This window comes from Vombatus ursinus, unplaced genomic scaffold, assembly GCF_900497805.2.
Source record: "Vombatus ursinus unplaced genomic scaffold, bare-nosed wombat genome assembly UNPS02015129.1, whole genome shotgun sequence".
In the NCBI taxonomy this organism is placed as follows: domain Eukaryota; kingdom Metazoa; phylum Chordata; class Mammalia; order Diprotodontia; family Vombatidae; genus Vombatus; species Vombatus ursinus.
In genome coordinates, this window is record NW_020954907.1 from 5170912 (window position 1) to 5196115 (window position 25204).

The 25204-nt window shown below is 37.9% G+C and overlaps 1 protein-coding gene across 1 annotated transcript in view; it reads left to right on the plus strand.

Moving 5' to 3' along the window:
- Positions 1-25204, plus strand: part of BMPR1A (bone morphogenetic protein receptor type 1A) — a 125543-nt gene that overhangs the window by 597 nt on the left and 99742 nt on the right. The window lies entirely within an intron of this gene.

Here is a 25204-nt window from a genome sequence, read left to right on the forward strand (position 1 = left end):
CCCCCCCGCCCCGCTTAATTTTAGCTGGTCCGTGAAGCCAGACCTCCATTGTCCTCCTGTGTGTCTCCCCTCCCCAAAGCCTCTTCATTCTGTTTCCTTCCAGGTTTCCTTCTCAGGCTCCCCCTTCCCCTCACTTCAGACGTGACTGGCCCCCCCTGAAATCACCTAGTTCCTCTGTCTGGCCTCTGCAATCGGAGCCACTTTGTGTGGGCCCCACTTATTTTCATTCCTTCTATGGCAGAGGCTGTCTGAGTTTGGGGGGGAGGGAAGGAGTATCCAAGTTTGCTTGTTGAATCCTTCAGTGCCCAGAGTTCGTCTTCAAGATTAACTTTTTGTTTAGGTTGTCGGCCTCTTAGTATGCATACTGTGAGGTCAAAGTCAAAAGAATTCATCTGGGCAGAGATTTGAAAGATCGTTATTCTTGAACCCAAGTGCCAGGGTTGTATGTTGAGGTGCAGGCAGTCAGTCCCTTTGTGTTCACCTGTTATGCAGCTGGCAGAACTTGGCTGGTGCATCTTCGGCGGGGAACTTCAGAAAACGGAAATTTTCTAGAAATTTGCACTGAAAACTGAAAAACATGTTCATATTTGATGTATAAGAATGCCATGATCAATCAGATTACGTCTCAGCAACCACCAAAGGTGTAAAGAAAGTGTAAAGAGAGGGACCAAAGGATTTTTTCTACTTAGAAGTGTTATCTGAGCAGTGAAATAAAAAAAAAAAAATATGCTCTAACTTAGGTTCTGGCTTTGGATGGTGTCTTTTATCATTGGATGATATTCACTGCCTCAGAATGTTTTTTTACCTTAGCAGAATGACTTTAACAGTCTTTTATACCTGCTACTGTGTTTTCAAAGGAGTTAAGAAATGTTGCTGGAAATATTTTCACTTTTAGGAAACATTTTTGAGATTAGTTTTATATTTCCAGTACATAAAATTTACAAGAAGGTTTTTAATTTCACTTTCTAATTATTTGTGTTGGGAAAATAACTTCTGGGATATTTCATTTTTTGATGGACAGGTTATTTGCTTTGAAGTTGTAATCAAGTAAAATGTAAGCTTCTTTAGGGTAGGGACAATTTTTTTGTATTGTTTTTGCATGATTAATTCCAGAGCCTTGAACGTAGTAAGCACATAATGGGCATTTGTTGTTGATGTATTGAACTCTTGTGAATTAAGGTTGAAAGATAACTTTTTGAAGTTTTGGTTTTTTTTGTTTTTTGTTGTTTTTTTTTTTTGGTGAGGCAATTGGGGTTAAGTGACTTGCCCAAGGTCACACAGCTAATACGTGTCAAGTGTTTGGTCCAGGGCTGGATTTGAACTCAGGTCCTCCTGACTTCAGGGCTGGTGTTCAATCCACTGCGCCATTTAGCTGCCCCTTGAAGTTTTTAAAATCAAAATTGTCCAACAGAATTATTTTTTTACATTGAAATGATGTATGAAAGCAGTCTCTGGATCTCTTAACCAGTGTTGTGATCCTTAGGTTCCTAGACTCATAGTGGCAAAGATACTTAATTGCTTGGTTTGAGGGGCACCATGTAGTACATAGGGAAGAGGAGTTTCCAACTCTTACCCGTAGCACTCATTTGCTTGTCAAGTGTTTGAAACAGGTCAACATTTCTCCTTGGTACCTCACTTTTTGGGCATTAATTTATGCTGTGCCTACTCCAGAAGCCAAGGCCATCTTTTAACTTCCCCAGAGTCCAGTTGCCATAGTTAAAGTTTCCTTTCCTTCCTGATTAGTTGATGTCTCCTGATTAGAGGAAAGCAATTGGATTGAATTGTCACACTAACATGTGAATGATTGTATAGCCACATATCCCTGCCTCCTTGAGGCATTTGCAAAATTAAAAAAGGATGTTTGTTAACCCAAATTAATCTTTAATTGGTGAAATTTCAGGATGTATATAGTTAAGTGAAGTGAAAACATTTCGGGTTGTATGGGAGATTTGGGGGCATGGGGATGCAGGCTGATGGCAGTTCCTTCAACTTTTTTTTTTTATCATTGTCAAGACTTGCATGGATTTGTGATTTTATGACTTTTCAGGGTACTTTCAAAAATGTGTTTTTTGAAACTCACTATGAAAAATTAAGACTTAATTTTGTGCTTTGTTATCCCAGGGTTAGTATATTGAAATACAGATATATAACAAACATTTCAAAGTATAAAATCAATGAACATATATAGGGAGAACATTTTTGAGTATTACAAAGGAATCTGCTGGATTCTGCTGTGGTTGATTTGAGGGCAGCTCACAGTTTTACACATTGATGAGGCTTCTGATGAACTTTCTTGTTTTTGGAGTAGATATGACTTGTTGCAGGTTTCACTACTTTATTTGTAATGATGACCCAGGCAGTTGGTAATATCCTTTGCATTGAAAGATTTTCATTTAAGAAAGCCTGACTGTTGACTTATTCTAGGAAAGGTATACCATTTCAGAGAGGAGGCCATTGCTGGCAGCTGAGTTGCACTGAACCCTGAACACAGTCTGAACTCCATTTCCAGTTGGTGCAGACTTCAGTGGAGTTATTGTTGCTGTAATAAGATTCAGGGGATGGGATACTCATTTTCTTTCAATAATAGCCGGTAGCCTAAGTTAAGCCATTTCAGGTCTGAGTTACAACCTTCTTTTGGTAGTAGAGGGAGAAGACTTGGCTGATTAACCTGTGTATACCCTTTGACCTAGTGAAACATATCACAAAGAGAGCAAAGAAAGAGGAAAAGGACCCAGAAATATTTCTAGCAGCTCTTTTTGGTATGGCAAAGAACTGGAAACTAAGGGGATGTCCATTAGTTGGGGAATAGCTGAACGAGTTACGAATGTAATGGAATTACATTACTGCACCATAAGAAATTATTCATGGGACAATTTCAGAGAAACCTGGTAAGATTTATGTGAATTGATACAGAGTCAAATGAGGAGAATCAGGAAAAACAGTTTACCTAATAACAACATTATGAAGAAAAATAGCTTTGAAAGACTTCAGAAGTTTGATCTGTGCAGCCACCAGCTGTAGTTCTTCTAGACAACTGATGATGAAGTATATTACTTACCTCCTGACAAAGAGGTCTTGGTGGACTCAAGATGCAGAATATGAAATATATTTCCAGACAGAGTCAATGTCGGAGTCAATGTTGTTTTCCTCAACTCTGTATATTAGTTAAAAGGGGTTTTCTTCCTTCCTTCCCTCTTTTCTTTCTTTCTTTTCCTTTCTCTTTCTGCCTTTCCCTTCCTTCCTTCCTTCCTTCCTTCCTTCCTTCCTTCCTTCCTTCCTTCCTCTCTCTCTCTCTCTCTCTCTCTCTCTCTCTCTCTCTCTCTCTCTTTCTTTCTCTTTCTTTCTTTCTTTTTTTTCCAGTTAGGGGGAATGGGATAGGGCAGACTCTACAAAGAAAAAGAAAAGAAAGTAAGAAAAGAATATCATTGAAGCAGTTAGAAAAATGCATGGAAGAGAGCAGACAGGAGACCCAAAAGCATCAAAGACAAGCAGGACAGCCTTGAAAGGTACATATTGAATTTATTATATATTTATAAGAGAAAAGCAAGCTGTATGTAATGAAGCTTCACAGTTTCAGGTACGGTCTGCTTTTTCAGCTCTATTATGGATGTGGAAATGCCCATTTTATTTGGTATTTATGATAAGAACAACACCTCCCCCACTCCTCCACCCCCCCCCCCAAAAGGAGGAACTTGGAAGTTTAAGGGAGTACAAAATATATTGAGGACTGAAAGAAGCTTGCCCAATTACTAACATTTGGTAACTTCTTTACCCTCAATCTTTTGGTTCTAGGTTCTGATCATGTAGTTCTAATCTTACCCTTTCCTGTTGAGTTGTTTAATATTAAATGTCTAGGACTGCTCTGAATTTAGGTTATGGTTTCTCTTTATGAGGTTTTGGGAGGAAATCAGTAGTAAGGAAAGTAACAACAATTAAGTCTCAAGGAAATATTTAGATCACGTTGAAATAGTGGATTCTCCATCATTCTTTCCCAACACCTTCCTCAAATATCTTTTTTGAAAAGCCAGATTTAGTTTTAACAATTATGCCACATTAGAGCAGTATTGCTAAGGAAGTAGTCATTGTGTTTATGGATCTCCTTTGTGCTAGTAGACCAGAATTTTCTGTTATATCAACTTCACAGTCTTTAAATAATTGTGTTCTTGAACCCAAGTATGTAAGCTTTTTAAGTCCAAGTTCAGGATTTTTTTTTTTTTTTTTAATGTTAACACTTAATAAAGAACCAGGAGCTGCTAAAGCTGCAGATTGTGTATTGCTTTAAGTACTGATGATGTCATTGAGTTTTTGCATTTCCCCTGGAACATTTGATCTCCCGTCTTGGCAGGTACTGTAAGTAATGAAGGAAATGGTTTTCAGCTATTTGTATTTCAAAGTAGTGTTAGTGACTGAAAATACTAAAGACCACCTTCATTCACTTTCCTTTTGTTTTTAAAGTTTTTTTTTAACATAAACATGGGAGATTATAAGGGCATTATTTGATAATTCTAATTTTTGATGAATAATAAAAGTGAAATTCCATCACGTTAATTATCAATAGGAAATATTCTCCAGCTTCAATTAAATTTCTTTCCAATTTAATGAGACGATAGTTTTGAAAGTATGAAATGTATATTTAACAAAGATTCTTTCTTAGGTCTTAGTCTGAATTGCTTCATATAGGAAATGTTAAAGGTGAATATATTATTTATTGAAGTTTGTAGTTTACATTTATTGAAAGATGTTTAAAAAATTCAATGATGTCCTGATAACTTTTTGTTAAAAGTTATATTTAAATAGAAAAATAATACTTTATAGTTTTCTTGATAAGAGTAATAAGAAAAGTATTTTAAGAATTTTAAAAAATTCAGTGCTTAATTATTAGTTACATCTGAACATGTGAACTCTTTTCATGTTCAAAAAATTGATTTCAGTCTTCTCAGATGCATCTAACCATGTGACCTTGGGCTACTTATGGAACCTTCTGAGTGCCCAGGTAACCATCTAAGACTATACAGAATAACATTACTGATCCAGAGGAACTTTTTCCACTGGAATTTTCCTACACCAGTGAAAGTACAGGTCTGGCCCCACTATAAGGGAAAAAAAAAAAAGAGCTGCAGTATTATGTCTGGATAGAGCCTGAGACTGAAGTTACAGGGGAAAATCCAAGTAGCTTTCCAGGCCCTCTGCAGTCAGACACAGGTGTGCCTTTCTAGTCTTATCTTCCATTATTTCCCTGAATGAATCCTCAGCTCCAGCCAACATGCCTTGGTACCACACAGCTCCTGGCCTCTCCTGCCTGTCCAGGTTTGGCCTTGAAATCTCCTTCCTTTGCAGGAATCCTTCAAGTCTCAGTTCAAATCCTGTTTGTTTCATTAAACCTTCCATGACCAATCCAGCTTGAAGTAATCTCCTTCTTCTCTTAAATATCTATGACATTTACTTTTTCTACCATTCATTGGCAATTAATTATGTAGTACACAATCTTTTGTTTTTAATTGTGTACTGCTATTTAACCCTTGCATTTTCATTTCACTGTTCAAAGAATTGTTTTGTCTCCCCTGCTGGATTACACATTTTTGAAGGCAAGAATTGGGTTTTATAAATGAAACATTTATTAATAGGCACTAGGGATTTGTTGTTATTGTTACTGATTGCTCTTTACTAGCTGTGTGACCCTGTTTGCCTCAGTTTCCTTATCTGTAAAATGAGCTGGAGAAGTAAATGGCAAACCACTCTGGTATCTTTGCTGAGAAAACCCCAAATTGAAGTCATGAAGAGTTGGACATGACTGAAACCACTGAACAACAAGAAGAAGTGATTTTTTTTATCTGAATTCTCACAGGATGTTCCAACATCTCTTTAAGCCTCCCTTGCTTGCCACCCCCTTCTCATATCCTTTCAGTTTAGGATTTGACTTCATATTTTGCTGAAAAAATAGATTGAGCTCCATTTTTCTCCCAATCTCTACATTTTTAAAACTATTTATATTATCCCCCATTACATCCTTTATACCATTTTATAATGAGGAGGTGAAGCTTTTTGTAAAGGTCAAGCAGTCTGCAGGTGTCCAAGATCCCACCTGCTTCAGGCTTTCCAGTAGATTGTCCCCACAGTCATCCCCTCTCTGTAATCTTTAATCTCTCCCCATCTGTAGGTTTTCCCCCTCTGCTTGCAAAGTTGCTTAAGTCTCCCCCAATCTGAAAAAAATCTTCACTAGATATTACTGGCCCCTTAAGTCCATTGTCCTATATTCTCCTTTCATTTACTGCCAGACTTTAAGAAAAAGCTCTCTGCTATCAATGCCTTCACTTCTCATTTCTCTCCTTAACACCTTGGAATCTGGCTTCCAACTTCACTTTGAAACAGATACTCTCTTAATTGCTAAATCTGATGACCTTTTCACAGTCCTCAGCATGGGATGTTGTTGATCACCTCCTCCTCCTGGATATTCTCTCTCCTTTGAGTTTTTGTGATGCTGGTCTCTCTACCTCTCTTTTGTATCTGGTGTAGAAAACAGAGTGCTGGACTTAGTGTCAAGAAGACCTAAGTTTGAATCCTGCCTCTGAGACTTGCTGGCTGTGTGACCCTGCACAGGTAACTGAATCTTTTTGAGCCTTAGTTTCCCTCATCTATGAAATGAGGATCGTCATAGCCTTCATCTCTCTAATGAGATTTTCAAATTGCAACACAAGTGTTAGCTGTTGTTATTATTATTTATATCCTTTGCCCGTTCATCATCTACATCATAATCCCCTAACTGGGTGTACTCCAAAACTATGTCCTGAACCCGTTTCACTCTTTTATTTGGTGATCTCTTCAGTTTCCATGGACTTGTTATTTTTGTGCAGATAACTCCAAGACTTATCTATCCAATCATGTTCTCTTGCCTGAGCCCCAGTTATGCATCTTGAACTACCTATTAGACATTTTAAATGAATGTCCCATAGCCAGTTTATGGTGATTTGCATATAATAGGCACTTAATAAATACTTTTGTCATTCATTCATCTCCTGTTGAACATATGTGAAAAAGAACTTCTCTTTTCCCAGAAACACATTCCTCTTCCTGAACTTTTTTTTGTTTGTTTGTTTTTGGCGAGGCAATTGGGGTTATGTGACTTGCCCAGGGTCACACAGCTAAGTGAGTGTTAAGTGTCTGAGGTCACATTTGAACTCAGGTCCTTCTGACTCCAGGGCCAGTGCTCTATCCACTGCACCGCCTAGCTGCCCCCTGAACATCTTTTGAAGGCACCTCTGTCCTTCTGATCACCCCAGCTCCCCCCTTTGGTGTTATGCCCACCTCTTCACTCTTGCTCACTCCACATGTGTACTCACTTGTTAAATCTTGGCATCTCTGCCTTCCATATCTCATATCCAGCACATGATCAGTACTCTGTTGCAGGCCATTGGTACCTTTTGCCTGGTCTATTGCAGTAGCCACCTCATTGGTCTCCCTGCTTCAACCTTCTCATTCTAGTCTGTACTCCACACAGCTGCTAACATGATTTTTCTTAAGGCATTGGTCTCACCACTATTCAGTCAACTCCTCCGGCTTCCTATTTCCTTTTGGAGCAAATATAAGCTTATTTATCTGGCTTTTAAAATCCTGTACAACCTGATGCTCCCTTACCTTTCTCCTCTGTTATGTATTACTTCTTTCCTACATTCTCTGGTCCAGTCAGTCTAGTATGTTCCTTCCCTATCTCATGTCTGTGCTTTTGCACCCACTGTCCCCTAGGCCTAGAAAACATTCTTTCCTCACATCCATCTCTTAGTATCCCTTGTTTCCTTCCAGACTCAACTCCAGCACCACTTTCTGCATGAAGCCCTTAGTAGATCCTCCAATTGCCCTTATTTATTTGGCATATATTTTGTAGATACCTCTTTATTTACACATGCCCCTGATAGAATATAAGCTCCTTAGGGGAAGGTACTTTCTTTGTATCCCCAGTGCCTGGTATAGTGCTTTGCAGTATACATCCTTACTAAATGTTGGTTGATTTTGTAGTGGTGGTGGCGGCAGGGGAAAATCAGGAAAGACTCCATGCAGGAGATGGCCTTGAGCTGGGGTTTGAAGGAAGACATCGTTTTATGAGGTGGAGCTAAGTTGGGAGTGCATGAATGGGGCACAGCCTGTCCCAAAGGCATGAAGACATGAAGGATTTGGAATGTCGTATGTAAGCGACAGCAGCTCGACCAGTTCAGCTCCTGCATAGAGTGTACGAAAGAGGGTTCTATGTAATAAACCTGGAAAAGTAGGTTGGTACCAGATTATGAAGGGCTTTAAGTGCCAGAGAGTTTTGTATTTGGTCCTAGAGGAAGTCCCTAGAACTTTTTAATCAGGGGAGTGACATGGTCAGACCTGTGCTTCAGAGATATCAGTTTGATAGTTGTGTGGAGGGTGGATTGCAGTGAGAAGGTAGTGAAGACAGGAAGACTTAATAGAGTGTTGTTGCAGTAGTGCCACAGAGAGAGGGGATCAGGGCCTGAACTAGACTGGTAGCCACGTGAGTGGAGGAAAGGGAACAGATAGAAGATATTCTGTGCTGGGAAAGTCGATGTAACTAATTTGATAGGAAGTTGAAGGAGAGGGACGAGTTGGTTGTGAGACTGAGTGACCGGAAGGATGATCTGACACTCAGTAGAATAGGTAAGGAGGACAAGGTGTGCATTTGGGGAGAAAGATGAGTTCTCTTTTGGACATGTGGAGTTTGAGATGGCTGTGGGCCAGCTAATGGGATATATCCAGTAGGTACTTGGTAATATGAGATTGGTTCTGAGGACAGAGACTTCGACTGGAGTCATCTACTTAGAAGCTGATGGCATCCCTGAGAGAGAGGGAAGAGAAGAAAGTCCAGGACAAACCCTTGGAGTGTGTACTCAGAGGACAGGACTTGGAAGAGGAGCTGGCGGAGCAGACTGAGAAAAGGATGCTGGAGAGAACAGCTTCATGAAAACCTGGAGAGGACAGTGGAGGTCAGCAGTATCAAATTCATTCAGAAAGGATGAAGATGGTAAAAGATTATTGGATTGAGCAAATAAGAGTTTATTGGTAACCATGGGGAGAGCAAGTTCTTTGGAGAGAGCAGGTTGGAATCCAAATTGCAAGAGGTTGAAAAGTGAGTGAGAGAAGTGGGGATGAATGTTAAGAGTTTCTTCTTGTGCTCCTTTGTATTTCCTCTAATACTTGGCAGAGTGCTGACACATAGGGACAGAATGAAAACTTGGTATTCATTGGTGTATAGGATTCTAGAACTAGGAGGAAACAAGTATAACAGGTAAAATTAAATTCTTTTTAAAATTCAGCATTTAAATGAAAGGATAACCATTTGACTTCAAGCACTTCCTTTTCCTGATCTTAGGGCATTTCACCTTTGAGACCTTCAAAAGAACTTCAATTTAGGATCATCTTGTTCACCAGCTGCTTGTAGCAGAGTTCTCTCCCTTCCCCCCATATCTTCACCGAGGGGCCATTTAGTTTTTACTTGAGGACCTCCAGTGATGGAGAGCTTACTATCCATTAAGACCCTTTATTTTTAGGGAATTCAGATAGGAAGTTCTTCATTGCATTGTGCTAAGATTTGCTGCCTCATAACTGTCATCCATTTCTCCTCCTTCTGCCTTCTAGAATCAGAGTATGTCTAATTTCTCTTTCCTAACTTCCAATTTTGAAGAAACTGATCATGTTGTAGACTAGTTGCTGGAAAGACTACTGAATTTGGAGTGAGAAAACCTCCTTGAAAGTTTGCACCTACATATCTTCTCTTTGCTGTCCGTTTGACATTTGGCAATGATAATAACTCATTAAAAATTGTCAGTTTGACCAAATTTTCTCCATAGGAATCCTGTAAAGCAAGTAGTGTGAATATTGTTATGTCCATTTTACAAGTGAAGAAACTGAGGGTCAGAGAAGTCAGATGAATTTCCTCAAATCATATGGACAGCATCCGAGTCAGGACTTCTGTTTATCTGGTACAGGTTTTCTTATCAAAGAAGGAGAGGGAGAGAGAAAGAGAGAAAGAGAGAGAGATATTCTATGTGTGTGTGTATGTGTGTCTGTGTGATGGACCTCTGGCAATCTAAAACCTTAGGACTGCTTCTCAGAATGTTTTTAAATAAATAAAATGCATAGGATTGAAAAGGAAACCAAAGTATATTGAAATGTAGTTTATCCCATATTAAAAAAAAAAGTTCACACACCTCAGGCTAAGAACCCCTGATCTAGTGCTTTTCCACCAGATCATGATGCCTCTCAGGTCACTTAATATCTGTGGGGCTCAATTTCATTGTCTAGAAAATAACGGAATTAGATTAGATGATCTTCCTAGGGTTCCTTCCAACCTTAAACTCCATGATCCTCATTCTCTTAAGTCTTTTCAGGACTAATCATTCCCAATTCCTTCAACTGACTTTTACTGGGATCAGTGTTGTACAGGGGTGGGGAACCTGTGGCCTCAAAGTCACATGTGACCTTCTAGGTCCTCAAGTATGGAACTTTGACTGAATCCAAACTTCACAGAACAAATCCCCTTAATACAGGGATTTGTTCTGTAAAACTTGGATTCAGTCAAAAGGCCACACCCAAGGACATAGAAGGCCACACATGGCTTTGAGGCCGCAGATTCCTCACTCCTGGGTAGTAGTACTTAGTACTGTATCACATAGTAATCCTATGCTGTGGGTGTGCTATTATTGGAAATGGGCAGAATTTAATGATTAAATATGTATCTATTTAAAAATTACAAATCCTACCAGGAATATTTATTTATATTATGGAGAAATTTGAGCTTACGGTACAGGCAAAAGGAGAAGGAAGAAGAGTTTGGATTGAAATTGTGGCTGATTTAGCATTTAGCAGATGCTGATAAAAGAAAAGAAGGGTTGGGTTCTGTCTGTGAAAGAAGGTTAAGTAGAGGGTGAGAAGGCAGTGGCATGAACCCCTTGAAAGCTTTAATGTTCTGTAAGGGAAATATCATTGAATTGGGAGTGAGTGGGTCTGGCATATTCTTTCTAGTCTTGGTTTTTCCATAAACTTAAGTTCTTAAGACTTAAGTTCTAAGTCACTTGTTTCTGGGTCTCAATTTTCTCATCTGTGAAATGAGGAGTTTGGATTGTTTAATTTACTAGAATGCCTTGGGAGGTACAAAGGGATATTTTCTATTTTCACTTAAAGGATTTCACACTATTCTCTTTTAAAATAATTAAATAACTTTTAAAATAAAAATAAATTATCTTAGGAAGAGTTTTATAATTTAGGGTTTATAACTGAGTTTTTTTATCTTGATAACTGCTTTTCAATATAATTAATTTCCTTTTTTAACATTATGCATTTTATACATTTAAAAACAGATACAAGGGATAGTTCCCTGTGTGGGAGGTGGAAGCGTGGGGGGGAGAGAGAGAGAGAGTGTGTGTGTGTGTGTGTGTGTGTGTGTGTGTGTGACACAGAGACCCAGAGAGAGATTTGGAAATAAAATGATGTAAAAACAAAAGCTGCATTCAAAAAGTAAAATGAGCAAATGAATATGATCATAATCATCAAAGTAACATGAAGTAACATTTCTCAAGCCCTGCTTTTGATTGGTGAAGATTTTTCAGTGAAAGCTTTTTTTTTATTCAATGAGAAATTTTAAAAGATAAGCTTCACTTTTGACCTTATGGAGTTAGTGTCAGCTCTGTGCATATATACATTTAGTAATAAAACTAGTTGTTAACTGTGTGACATCATCTCTTTAGTGTAATTGTGTTTGTAATTTAACTAGACCTTTGTTCTTTCTTCATTACTAGCAGCTATCAATTTGCACAGAAGAGTAAGCAATATGTAATAGATTGTTAGATTGATCACTTTTTATTGAAAAAGTTAGTTGAAGCTAAGCAAATGGAATTTATTATCTTCTCTTTGTAAAGATTTTTAAAGAATAATATGAGTGTACATAGGACCACAGTAAATGCCCATTTTTCTGAATGGACACAACTAGAAAGGTCATATGATTTTAAATTTAATGTTTGGTGGATTTTTTTCTTGGAGATGGCAGAATTCTAAAACCTGTTTTTTTTTGGGGGGGGGAAGAGACAAGTTGATATCAGAGATTCATTCTTAAATTTTTATTGATGTCTTTTCACATCATCTTCATTTCTAAGTAGATCTTTCCCCTTTCTCCCACTCAGAAAGCTATCCCTTATAACAATAATAGAGAAGAAAGAAGAAAACAAGTTATAACTAAAAAAAGCAAAACTAAGTAGCATATTAACTAAGTCCCCCTGTGTCTCAAGGCAGAAATCCTCATCTTTGTAAGAAGGAAGGGAGGTGTATTCTGATTGTCTTCTGGGGGGACTAAGCATGGCCAGTATAGAGAAATAGCATTCAATTTAAGTTTTAAATATTAGTTTTTATTTAAAAAATAAATCTAGGCTCTTTTGGTGAGTACAGACGTTTCCTCTACCATCCACATTTTATCTTAGTACAATGATTTATGTTCATAGGGACTTGGAGTCACATCAAGATCTTGAGATAGTTTCTGAATCATCAAAGATTAAATTATAGTCAATATAATTTTAGATTGAATGCCTTTAAAAATTCTATTTTTTTCAGATTTTGTTATCCATGTAAGGTAAGTGGTAATTTACTTAATTAAGGAAAAGGTAAAGAAGAAATAGGATAAGAATTGAGGAGCAGAGGAAGCATTGCTGAAGGCCAGGACTATTCGGGCAAGTGGAGGTCCTATAATTAACTCTGCCTAGACCCTGACCTTATTACTTTGTATACTTGGATGTTTACATCTGGGTGTGCCTAGGCATCGAGGCTGGTGCTCAGAGAAATCTAGCTTTGAAAGCCTGGATTCAAATTCTGCATCAGACCTATACTGACTGAGAGACCCTTGGTAAATCACTTAACTCTTCATTGCTCCAGGCAACTCCTGTGTTACTTGACAGCTGCCATCTGCCTTGGCAAGAGGGAGTTTTCTTTGAAAGTTCCATATACTACCAGTCCTGCCATGGATCCTGCCACAAACAAACAAAACATACTTGTTTTGGCTGGAACAGTTTTCAGTTTTGTCTTTGTATGCCTAACATCTAATACTGTACTGGGCAAATAGAGGGCACTTCCTACACATTTCTTGAGTTGAATCAAACCAGATATTAACCAAAACAGCCTATTCTCCAATATTCTGGATTATCTGGAATTACTTTACGTTGAAACTGATTAAAATGTCAGTAGAAGTACTCTTCAGCATGTAGTGTGTACAAGTGTATCTTTGGCTGAGCAACAAGAACTTGAGGTTTTATCCTGCTTTGGAGTGAAAATAAAGGATTAATCATAAATTAGTTAATAGAAATGCTAAGTGTGTTCTCTTAAGTGTGGTAGTAGAATTAATAACAAATTAGAGTAAAAATATTTTCACTTTGATCCTGAAGATTTTTTTCTTCTAATTTTCATGATTTCTCCTATCTTAGTTACTTTTTCAGTAACATAGATGATGGGGTCAGATTTCCTCCCAAGTCTGGCAGTTTTTTCCTTCATTAATATTATTCACAGGGAGCTCTAATTAGGCTTTTTTTTTTTTAAGAGCTTACATGTTTTTCCTTCCAAAGCTTATACTTTTTGCAAGATTGTAAGATTCCCCTAATGAACTTTTCAGTTTTTAGTCTTTTTGTAATTTACCTGAAATAAATGAAAGTATGTTTGTGTAGTTTCTCATGGGTGAGAGTCTTCTCTTTATTGCTACCTATAGTGTTTCTCAGAAATGAGAAACAGCAAATAGGCCTTTTATTACATCTTTAGTTCAGTTAACCAAACATTTGTCTTGCTTATTCCTTTGGTGGAAGTTTTAAATATAGGAAATTAAAAAAAAATCAAAGTGTTTTTCTTGAAAAACTTATTCCAAACCTTCTAGATATGTTTTTTAAAAAAATAATCATTTCTGTATGTGTTTGTTCATGTTTATCTTAAACTGTAAACTTCTTGAGAATATGTGGAGTGCATATCTTTTGGAATTATTTTTCATAGCATCTAAGTACAGTGTCTTGTACAGAGTATGGTGCTCAATAAACCATTGATTAGATGATAATAAACTACAATCAAGAAGCATTTATTAAGCACTGAACATGTGTCAGGCACTGTGCTAAACGACAGGAATACAAAGAAAACAAAAACAGCCCCTGTTCTCGAAGCGGCACCTGTTCTAGTGGTAGAGACAACATGAAAACAAGATAAATTGGAGATAATTTCAGACTAACATTAAGGCAGATTGGGAAAGGTTTCTTGTAGATGGTGGGATTTAAATGGAGACTTGGAAACCAGGAAAGCAGGAGGTGGAGTTGAGGATGAGAGCATTCTAGGCACGATGGACATCCAGAGAAAATGCCCGGAATCTTGAGATGGCATGTTTCGTTTGAGGAACAGCAAGGCCTCCAGGGTGGCTGGATTATAGAATTCATGGTGGGAAGCAAGGTAGAAAGGGGCCAGGTTATGAAAGGCCTTAAAAGACCAACAGAGAATTTTCTGTTTCATCCTGAAGGTAATGGAGAGCCACTGGGATTTACTGAATAGGAGGAGGGGGTTGAGTAGACCTGCACTTTTGGGGAGATCACTTTGATAGCTGAGTGGCGGATAGAACTTGAAAAATGGATACCAACTGGCAGTCTATTGCAGTAGTTCAGAATAGTCCAGGTGTAAGGTGATAAGGGCCTGCACTGCAATGGTGGTAGTGTCGAAATGGTGGTAGTGTCAGAGCAGAGCAGAGAGCGTAGAGGAGAGAAGATAGGAAGGTAGAATCTATAGGGCTTAGCAATTGATTGAATATGGGAGGGGGGAAGGGAGGAGACTGCTTTCAATAGCAGGGAAAACATTGTTACTCCTCATCTAGCAATAGTTGCAACTGATCCAGATGTTTTTCTGCTGTTCTTTGATATTGTGTTCATGGAAAGAGCAGTTCAATAATGTTACTGTTGTGCTCTAGAATCTGTTTGAAAGCAAGTACATATATTGTTAGCAGAGTGTAATGGGAAGAACACTGGCTCTGGAATCTCATCTGTGATGTGTGTGTGACCTTGGGCAAGTCGCTTAACTTTTCTGGGCCTCATTTCCTCATTTGTAAAGGAAGGGAACTGGATTAGATGACCTCTGAGATCCTTTCAGCTAGATTTATGGTACTGTGATCATTTAATATTATATGAATGCGTTCTGTGCGCTACTCCTGAACTATTTCTATTAATTTATAAAAAGTTATTCAATGTAGTTGTAGTAGTTGAAAGTTTAATTAAATTTTAATGCTTTCTTTATTTGCTACTTATATAAACTATTGTGCAATTTTAACTTTCCTGTTAATATGAAAGAATTTGTAGAAAGAAGAAAATGAATAATATTGAAATTATATTTTATCTCACATTAATTTCTTGTAATTGCATTTGTGTGTATTCAGTGAAAGAGAAATTTAAAAAAAACAAGGAGCTAAGTTGAAATAGCTTTCTGTCTTGGCATAGTCATGTGACTGTTGTTCCTTCTGCACCTTCCTCTCCTTTCCTAAATCCTTACTCCTAGGTTCCAAAAAGCTTACAAGTTATGAATGTTAAGATGTTTCTAATTTGAAGGAGGTTTTTTTGGGGGGAGTGGGGAGGTGCTTAATGAATGAACTAAAACAGAATAAGATTGGGGGAGGAAGGAACAGAAGTGAGGGAGGTCAAAAACCAGATGGAAATAGAACATCCAAAAACATCCAGCAAAATGAAGTTGGAAATAATGGAATCTAAACAGAGAAATTATACATCTGCTGAGCAGCTGTGCATTCTTTATACAAAGGTTCAGTTACAGAAATAGCAATTGAAACTTTGAAAAACAGAACATTTCCTAAGTGTATGAAGTATATATTTTTGTGAACATTTAAGAATGTTAGATTTAAAATTTTTTTGGGAAGAAGTCAAGCCTTTTATTTTGTGTCTAATGACTAATTATAGTACCTTTTTAAGTGTATATATTTTATTCATCTTTAAATAGATCGTTCTTCCCCTTCCTAACAGAGTTTGGGAGTTCTGATTAAAAAAAATCTTCACAAAGAATTACTGGACTGTTTGTGCTAAATTAGGACTTGCTATTTATATCTTCTACATTGAATTATTATTCTATTGTATTTTTCTTCTTGGTGATTGTAACTAGCTTGGAATGTGATGCACCACTGCTAATTTTACTGTACTTCACCTTAATTTTGCCGTACATTTTTCAGGTATTCATCCCTAGTGCAAACTGCTGTGATGCTTTTCTGCCTTTCTGAACTCTGACTGCTAATTTTGTTAAAATATATTTATTTTAGGTTTTTATTCACAGTGTTTTAAAACTTGATATTGAGAAGCCTGAAAAAGCATTTACTACCAATCTCTAGAAATCTATCTTTCCAACAGTCTTTTATCCCATTCACTCGAAGTTGGGACATAGCATCATCAGTAACTTAGAAGATTGTAGTTCATAATGGTATTCATTTTTGTTCATTTGCATTGATTTTTCAATTTTGGCCTATCTTTGTTGGAGAGTTGGATATAGTTTACTTGTTAATATCCATAGGGCTACTTTTGTGTGTGTGTTTTAAAGTTTTATCTGTTTAAAAATAGCTTTGTATTTTTAAAATGAATTTTACGATGTCTTAATAGTAGAGGTTAAGGTGGGAATTATAAAAGGAAAAATTTTAAACTTGGAATTCCGTTTCATTAAGCAAGTTAGGTTGATTCAAGTTTTACATATTTTTTGTTATAACTTATGGGTTGCTATTCTCTTCCTGTCTCCTACTACTTATCTGTCTCCCTAACATCCATAGTTCTCATTACTTACTATATCTCTGACAGTGTTCTCTTCTGTTTTCCTTGTATTAATTACAAACACTCTATAGGTGTGGGGCAGAGGAAAGAATGCTGGATTTGGAGCCCTGAGAACCTGAGCTTAAACCTTAGAACTATGACCTTTGTGACCTTGGGTAAGCACTTCACTTTTGTGGGCCTCAGTTTTCTGTAAAATAAGGGGATTGGACAAACTGGCCTCCAAAGTCATGTCTAGCTCTAAATCTATTATATTTTGATTTTGCAATTAATAACTTTCCCATCCAAGTACATAATGTGAGTATTGAGGACCAAGAAGCAATTGATCCATTCTTTCCATACTTCATACTTTTGGTCTTGATGTTTTCCAGCTCTGGGATATTCCCTCTCTGTTCATTTTTATCTGTTGAGATACAGAATCTCAGTACTTTGTGTTGGAAAAGACCCTGCTGTTATTGTTAAAGTCTTTACCTTTTCTATTCTATTTACATTGCTGTTCTTTTCATTTACATTGTTGCACGACTGCATTGTTGTAGCCATTATATGTGTTTTCCTGGTTCTGTTTTGTTTTTAGATTTTGCATCAGTTCATCTAAGTTTTCCCATGACTTCCTGTTTTCTTCCTAGTTATAATTTCTAATAGCACAAAAATATTCCATTGCTTTCATATGCCAAAGTTCATTTACCCATTCCCTAATTGCTATTTATATCTTAGTAAAAGGTATAAATACTTTGTTTTTATGAAGTGTTGTTTCGATTTTGTTTTCCAGGTTTTGTTACTATAAATATTTTGGAACATGTTAGCATTTTCCATCTTTGATCTCTTGTGATATAGTGGGACCTCTGGGTCAAAGGTTATATATATTTTGATTACTTTGTTGTCATAATTTCACATTGCTTTCCAGAATGGTTGAACCAATTCACAGCTCCATCAACATATTAGTAATATTAAATATTATTAATATTAAATAAATATGAATATGTAATAGTATATCACGGTTGGTTGGTTGTTGTCCTTCATATTGGAAGAGGACCAAGATGACATCATCATGTTGGGGTCAAAGTACAACGTGTCCACTTATGGCTGGTCAGACCAATTAGAGCTTGGAAGGTTCTACCACAAGTGGGGGCACGAATAGTCTATATGAACATTTGGAATGGAGATGTCTCTAAATTTGCTCATCTCATTTCTTTTGAGCTACTGCTATTTTCCTTTGCTCAAAGCTCACACTACCTTCTTTGATGCAGGCATGTCATGGTGGGTGGTCCTGTGCCAGTATTTCCTACGTCTCACAATTGATTCCAGAGTTATTCAGAGAGACCTTGAGAGTGTCCTTGTATCACTTCTTCTGACCTCCATGTGAGCACTTGCCTTGTGTGAGTTCTCTGTAAAATAGTGTTTTAGGCAAATATAAGTTGGGCATTTGAAAGTGGCCAGCTCATCAGAGTTGCATTCTCTGAAGTAGAGCTTGAATGCTGTAAATATTTGTGTATTAGTGTAACACTCTGTGCTTTACCTGGGCCAGAAGACATTATGCTGCCCTATTGCTTCCACCATTGCAGCTGCTTTACCCTCTGAATCAGGCCACTAGCGACTGTGCCCTGCAGGAACGAAGCCACGTAAGTTTGGAACTATGCTCTGGGATCATGCTGTCCTGATTGGTGAGAGCTCACTGTATCTAGTGGGTCAGAGACCCTTCCTTACCAGCCCCCATCCATCCATCTTCTTCCTTTATGTACCTTGGGTAACAGTAATCAAATTAACACTTCCATTGGTTCTGGAAAGGGTGTGACAATTCCTTATAATTCCATTGAGCACGATTTCCCTGACCAAAAACTCGCTTTTTTGCTGCTGCCCTCTAATTTGTGTTGTCTTTTATGAGAATATAAGTGCCTTTCAGGAGGTAACCAGTGGATTCTTTCAACTTCCACTTTGCCCTCTGATTCTAAGGTATCTGGGCAATTTTCTTTTATAATTTCTTGAAATATGCTGTCTCATTCCTTTTTTTTCATGGCTTTTAGATAGTCCAGTGATTCTTAAATTGTCTCTCCTGGATCTGTTTTCCAGGTCTATTTTCCTATGAGATAGTTCATATTTTCTTCTAATTTTTTTCAGTCTTTTGACTTCATTATTGTTTTATACCTCTTTTACCAAGCTATTCATTCTCTTCATAATTTTCTTGCAAAGCTCTCATTTCTTTTTCTAATTCTTCATATACTACTTTTACTTGAATTTTAAAATTCTTTTTTTTTTGCTCTTTTTAAAAATTGGGTTCTTTAGCACTTGTAGGAATTCTTGTTGGGCTTGTGTCCCATTTGCATTTTTCCTTCAACGTTTTGCTTGTAGATGTATTCAAGTCATTGTGTTCTCCTATATTTGTGTCTTAAGTTTCCCTGTTACCATAGTAACTTTTATATGAGTTCTTTTTTTTTTTGTTTGCTCATTTTTACAGCCTACTTTTTAATTTTGAACATTATTAATGTTGGGCTCTGCCCACTTCTGGGAGGAGAGGGATAGAGTATCTGGCCTGAACTTCTATCTTTTTATGTCTTCCTGCAGCTTTCCTGTAAGTTTTCTGCACTTCCAAAGTGGTGTGACCCAGGGAGAAGTCTGTTTATTCCCCTGTTGGTCTGAGCTTTGCAAGTTCCTGACCCAGGTTTGGGTCTGTTGGCTTGTGTGTGATTGAGTTTCCCATACACTGCTGCTGGACTCATAACTGTTAGCCCATAGAAGTTCTGCAGGTTCAGAGCAACTGAATTGCTGCCCCTCCCTTGATTTTGGTCTCCTGGCTTATTCCTCTGCTGGCTTATGTGTGGGGCAGAAGGTTAGAACTGAATCCCTACTCTGCTTTTAGGCTCATTGCTACACAGCTAGATTTTGGAACTTGTTTCTTGCCCCTGTTCTCTCACCTGGTACTGATACTGGGTGCCACAGCTGCCAAATGGCACCTGTTCTTGCTCCCAATGCTAAGACAGTGGTCTCTGGGATATTTTTCTGCCTAGGTGTTTACCGGCCTGATGTTCAGTCCTTTTCCTATCCTTAGGCACTGGAGTGCTCCCTGTTGCTGCCTCTACTACTTCTGACCAGCCTCCCTGCAGACCTTTCTATCTTTCTAAGCTGCTCTGGGCTGGAAAAAAGACTCACTGTGACTTTTTCTTGGTTTTCCTCATCAGAATTTGGTCTGGCTCATTTTCTCTATTGTTTTGGAGAAGGTTATGGAGGAGCTAAGACAAAAATAAAAGTGTTGGATCTCATGCTGCCATTTTGACTCTGCCCCTAGAATGTAATTATCTTAAGGGCAGTAACTATCTCTTTTATCTGCATCCTCCAAGATTAGCAGCACAGTGCCTCGCATACAAAAATGTTATTGCCTTCATTCATTAACATATGCGATAATACACAGAATCACAAAGTCTCAGATTTTGACAAGACCTTTATTTACAGTTCTATCCCTGATGTTTATAGCTGTGTGAAGCTTGTTTCCTTATCTGTACAATGGGGAAATACCACTTGTGTTACCTGGGGAAATCATAGACTGTCAAGAATTGTAAGGGACCTTAGAAGCCGACCAATCCAACTGATCCAATCAGGATCTCCCAGCCCCACATAGGACACATGATCATCCATGAACACTTGAACATTGTCTCCCACTGTGGGGTAGCTTTCATTGCTCGCTACAAAGCTTTTACTTGTATCAAACCTAGCTTTATCTCTTTGCAATTTTGACTACATGCTTTTAGTTTTGAACAAAAATCCTTTCTATAGCTTTACTGACAAGTGGTTGGTCAGTCATCCTTCACTTAAAGACCTTCAGTGAAAGGAAGCCTGTCTCTTCCCCCAGTCCATTCCATTTTTGGACAACTCTGGTTGTTAGCAAGTTTTTCTTTATATCAAACCAACATCTGCCTCTCTGCAGACTTGAATGATGAGACTGATTGCTCCTGGGATCTGTTCTCTGGAGCCAAGTTCCTCTACCCCAGTGGTCTCTAAACTTTTCTGTGCACTCCTGTTGGGTGAAAAAATGCACAAACACCAGATACATACATATTTATTTATAAATTACACATGTGTTCTTCCATACTCATACCTACATTATAAAACTATACATAAAAGGATTAAAATGAAATAAGTACTCTTTTAAGCATTTTTTTTATTAATGGTACAAAAAACCTTTTTGTGAGGGATTCAAGGAGGTCTGTCCCCTCTTTCTGTGGCAGAGTGGAGGAAGTGTAGGAGCCTAACTGGCCTGGAATGGGGGGTGATTGCCTCCCTGCTTGCCTGCAGAAGAGGGCCCCACAGGCTGGGGAGGAAGAGAGCAACCAGCAGGAGCGAGCAGAGGGTGCAGGGCGCTCCTCGACTGCTCTTCTGCTCAGTCGTATTATCTTTTGCCCCAGTAGAGCCTCTTGTGCACACCTTAGGGCTGCACATAGCCCTCCTCCCAGGACATCATTGCAGTGGTTTTCAAACTTTTTTGAGTATTATTCTTTGTCATGAGGAATTGATGTACACTGTGGGAGAGTTGAAAACATTGTACTTGTGCTTGTAATTACAAATGTGAGTTTCATGTCGTTCGTTGCTTTGTTAAAGAAACCTCTTGAAGTGCCAGAGCCAGTGTGCCAGGGCCTGCTCTTTGGAAACCTTAGGGTACTAGGTCAGGAAGCGCTGGACATGGAGCCAGGAATCCCTGGGGATGAGTCCCACCACAGACCTTTTACTAGATGTGTGAGTGAGCCTGGGCAAATCATTTAACCTCTCTAAGCCTCAATTTCCTCATCTATAAAATGGAGATAGTAAAAGCACCTACATTATAAGATTATCATGAAAATCAAATGAGAGCCTACATTAAGTGTGTTGGATAAAGCACTCTATAAATTAGAGCTATAGATGTGTTTTTTTCTTTGCCTATCTCCTCCCCTCCAACCAGATAAATACATTTATTCTCTGTTTAGTCATAGGAACATAGATCTAGAGGTAAAAAGATCTTTTAATATTTGAGTGAAAAAGTTGCTAAAGGAAGCTATGACTAAAAGCTACTTGTGTCAGTAAGCAAGTATTCAAGAGCTTACTGTGTTTCAGCACTTTGCTAAGTGCTAGGGTTGCAAAGAAAGGCAAATAACAAAAAAAAAACCCAGATAGACCCCCCCCCCCAACACAGAGCGCGTGAGCCTACCTGAAGGAGCTTGCTTGCTTAGGAGGGAAATGGGGGCAAAGAAGGAGAGGCTGCTTAGCGTTTTTTCCAAGTTGAATATAGTATCATAAAATTCGACTCTCCCACATTTAAACCTTATTTCTTATTGAAATTCTAACATTGTTGGTTACTCATTTTTTACTGTGTAAAATCCTTCCATTTTTATATAGTCAGTTACACCAATATTTGTCTCTGAGGTTTTCTTTTTTGTTTGATGATGACCCTTCTCTCCATGGTTGAGATATGTCATTTTTTCCATTTTTATGATTTTATTCTATTTAGATCAGTGATCTGTTTTATTCTGATTATGGTATAAGATGGATTCAAACACATTCTGTTTTTCCACAACTGTCCAGATTCTGTTTGTTAAACTGTTTGTCAAAACTATCCAGTGATTCTCTTTCCCCAGTGAATTTTGAGTATGATCATTAAACATGAATATTTTGCATTAATTTGGTTCTATATTTTGATTTTCTTCAAGCATTTTGTACCTCTTGTGAATTTATAGGGTTATTGAATTTAGAGTTCTTAGAGACCCTCAAGATTATCTAGGTTGACTCTTCCCCCTCATTTTGTAGATGAAGAAACTGAGAATCAAAGACTTTAAAGAGACCCTGGGCAAGGTCACACAGGTGGGAAAGCACAGAGCTCAAAGCTGAATGCTGGTCCTCTGGCTCTAGAGCCAGTTCTCTTTTCACTCTACTGCCCCACCCCTCATTGTTTCTTGGAGGAGGAGGAGGAGGAGGAGGAGGAGGAGGAGGAGGAGAATGATAATAACAGTGACAAAGAACAAGAGTAATAACTCAAGTCTTTTTTTTTTAAACCATGTTCTATTTTGTGTTATCATTATTGGTTGTATATGTTGTACCTACATTTCTGTTCTGTTATACAGGCCATAATGATAACAATCTTGTCTTTTTGAAAATATCTCCCTCACTTCCTAAGACAGTGTTTGACACACAGTAAGATTCTTAATAAATATTGGTTGAGATGAATCGAATGACATCCTCCATTTGAATGTCCAGTAGGACATGTTTCTTCTTATCTCTGGGTGGCAGGAAATGTGGGCTACTTCTCCTGTGTTCCAGAAATTATGTATAAAGCTTAAACAATGAGATTGGTGTTTTAGGGCTCATGTAATGAAGTTAGGGCAGCTAGGTGGCGCAGTGGATGGCACAGACCTGGGGTCAGGAAGACCTGAGTTCAAATGCAAGCTGTATGATCCTGGGCAAATCACTTAACCTGGTTTCCCTCAGTTTCCTCATCTGTAAAATGATCAGGAGAAGGAAATGACAAACCACTCCAGTCTCTTTGCCAAGAAGGACCCAAATGGGTTCATGAAGAGTTGGATACGACTGAAAATGACTAAACAACCTGAAGTTAGATCACAATTACAGTGTAGGTTGGTGCTAAAAGCTTGGATTTGAATCTAAATTTAAAAAATAACTGAATCAAAGGAAGACTGACTTTAGTTTTAGAATTAACATCCATAATATCTTAAGTTAACAGCGCATTAAGTTACTAATATGAAAAAGCTGCCAAGTATTTAATGAATTCTTCAGAATTTGTAATGGAAATTACAGATAGCAGGAGTGAAAATTTTTATGTTCCTAGATGAAAAGGACCATTGACTGGAAGAAAAATGGGAAGTCTTTTTTTTAATTTTATTTTTTTCGAACAGAGTTGTGTAGGACTAGTTGAAAGTGCATTGGACTGTGAGCTGGGAACTTAGGGAGCACCTGAGTCAGACTGGGTGACCATGGGCAAAATCCTCATCATTTCTGTCACTCAGTTTCCATATCTGTAAAATGAAGGAATTGGACTGGGTTCTTTCTAAGATGTTTTCATTTCAAAATGTGTGTATCACTTGAGGCTTTGAAGGATGGCTAAATGTCTTTAAATTCAGAATCTAAAAAGATCTTAAGGCAGGGATAGATATAAAGTCCTATTCAAAATCCTTGAATAGTACAAAGTGTGTATTTATGTATGAAGAGTGTTTTTAGAAAAAGTTTTTGGATTTTGGTGGACTAAAATCCAGTCCGTCTGTGATCTCATTGATGAGGATACTTCTTAGAACCCATTTGTTATGTGACTTTAGGCCTGAAAAATCTGTCTCAAGGATTCCACTCAGTGTGCCAGGAGGCTTTCTAGTTGTCTTAACATTGGGCTGCTAACCAATGCTACTCTGACTATGGCAAGCCCTTCTTTTTTTCTTGTTCTTTATTTCCTAGCCATCTCTGTTATATCTCATAATATGTTTTAGCAGGCTTTTGCCCACTGTGTGTCTCTCCATGCATATGATAGCCTGACGATCTTCAACTTCATTTCTTTTGAGACTGTGGCATTCTGTGATTTGAAGTCATACAACATCATCAGAAGCATAGTGATATTAAAAATATTGGTCTTTATTTCAGAGAGAAACAACATCATTAAAAGAACTGATTGCTGGTCAGTAATGTCACACAGTGACCAATAAAGCTAATCTGATCTTAGGGTGTATTGATAGAAGCATAATGCCTACATGATGTCTAGGCCTTTTGAGAAACAACTGAGGTCTTGGAAAGGAACAGAGATGTAGCTGTCAGTTTGAGTGCCACCTTCTATATGAAACTTTTCCTAATTATCTCCAAGAGCTAATGTTTTCCCTCAAAAATAACTTTTTGAGTATGCTTGTATGTGTACATAACTGTCTCTTCCTATAGAGTGTAAGCTTCTTGAGGGCTGGAGTTATTTAATCTCTGTCTTTGTATCCCTAGCACCTAACATGATGCTAACACAGGCACTTCATACCTTATTGATTAATTTAAAGGATTGTCCTATAAAACAATTTTTTTGGGAGCGCTAAAGATGGAAATCGAAGCAATAGGTGGAAATGGAGCAAGTAGATTTTGGTTTGGCACATAGTAAGCCCTCAGTAAATGATTGTTGCCTGACTGGCTTGCAATAAGGAAAAACTTCCTCGTAAGTAGAACAATCCAAAACTGGATACATCTGGTTCAGGGAGTTACAAATTTACTTTCATTGGAGGTCTCTGAGCAGAATTGTGGTTGGTCATTGCATTTATCAGTGTTCTTAAGGCTTTCAAAGTTGTTTGTCTTTACAATGTTTCAGGTAGCTGAATTATTCTTAAGCTCCTATTATATTCCTGTTATACATATATGCTGTTTTAATGCTGGGGATACAAAGACAAAAGTGAAACATTGCCTGCCCT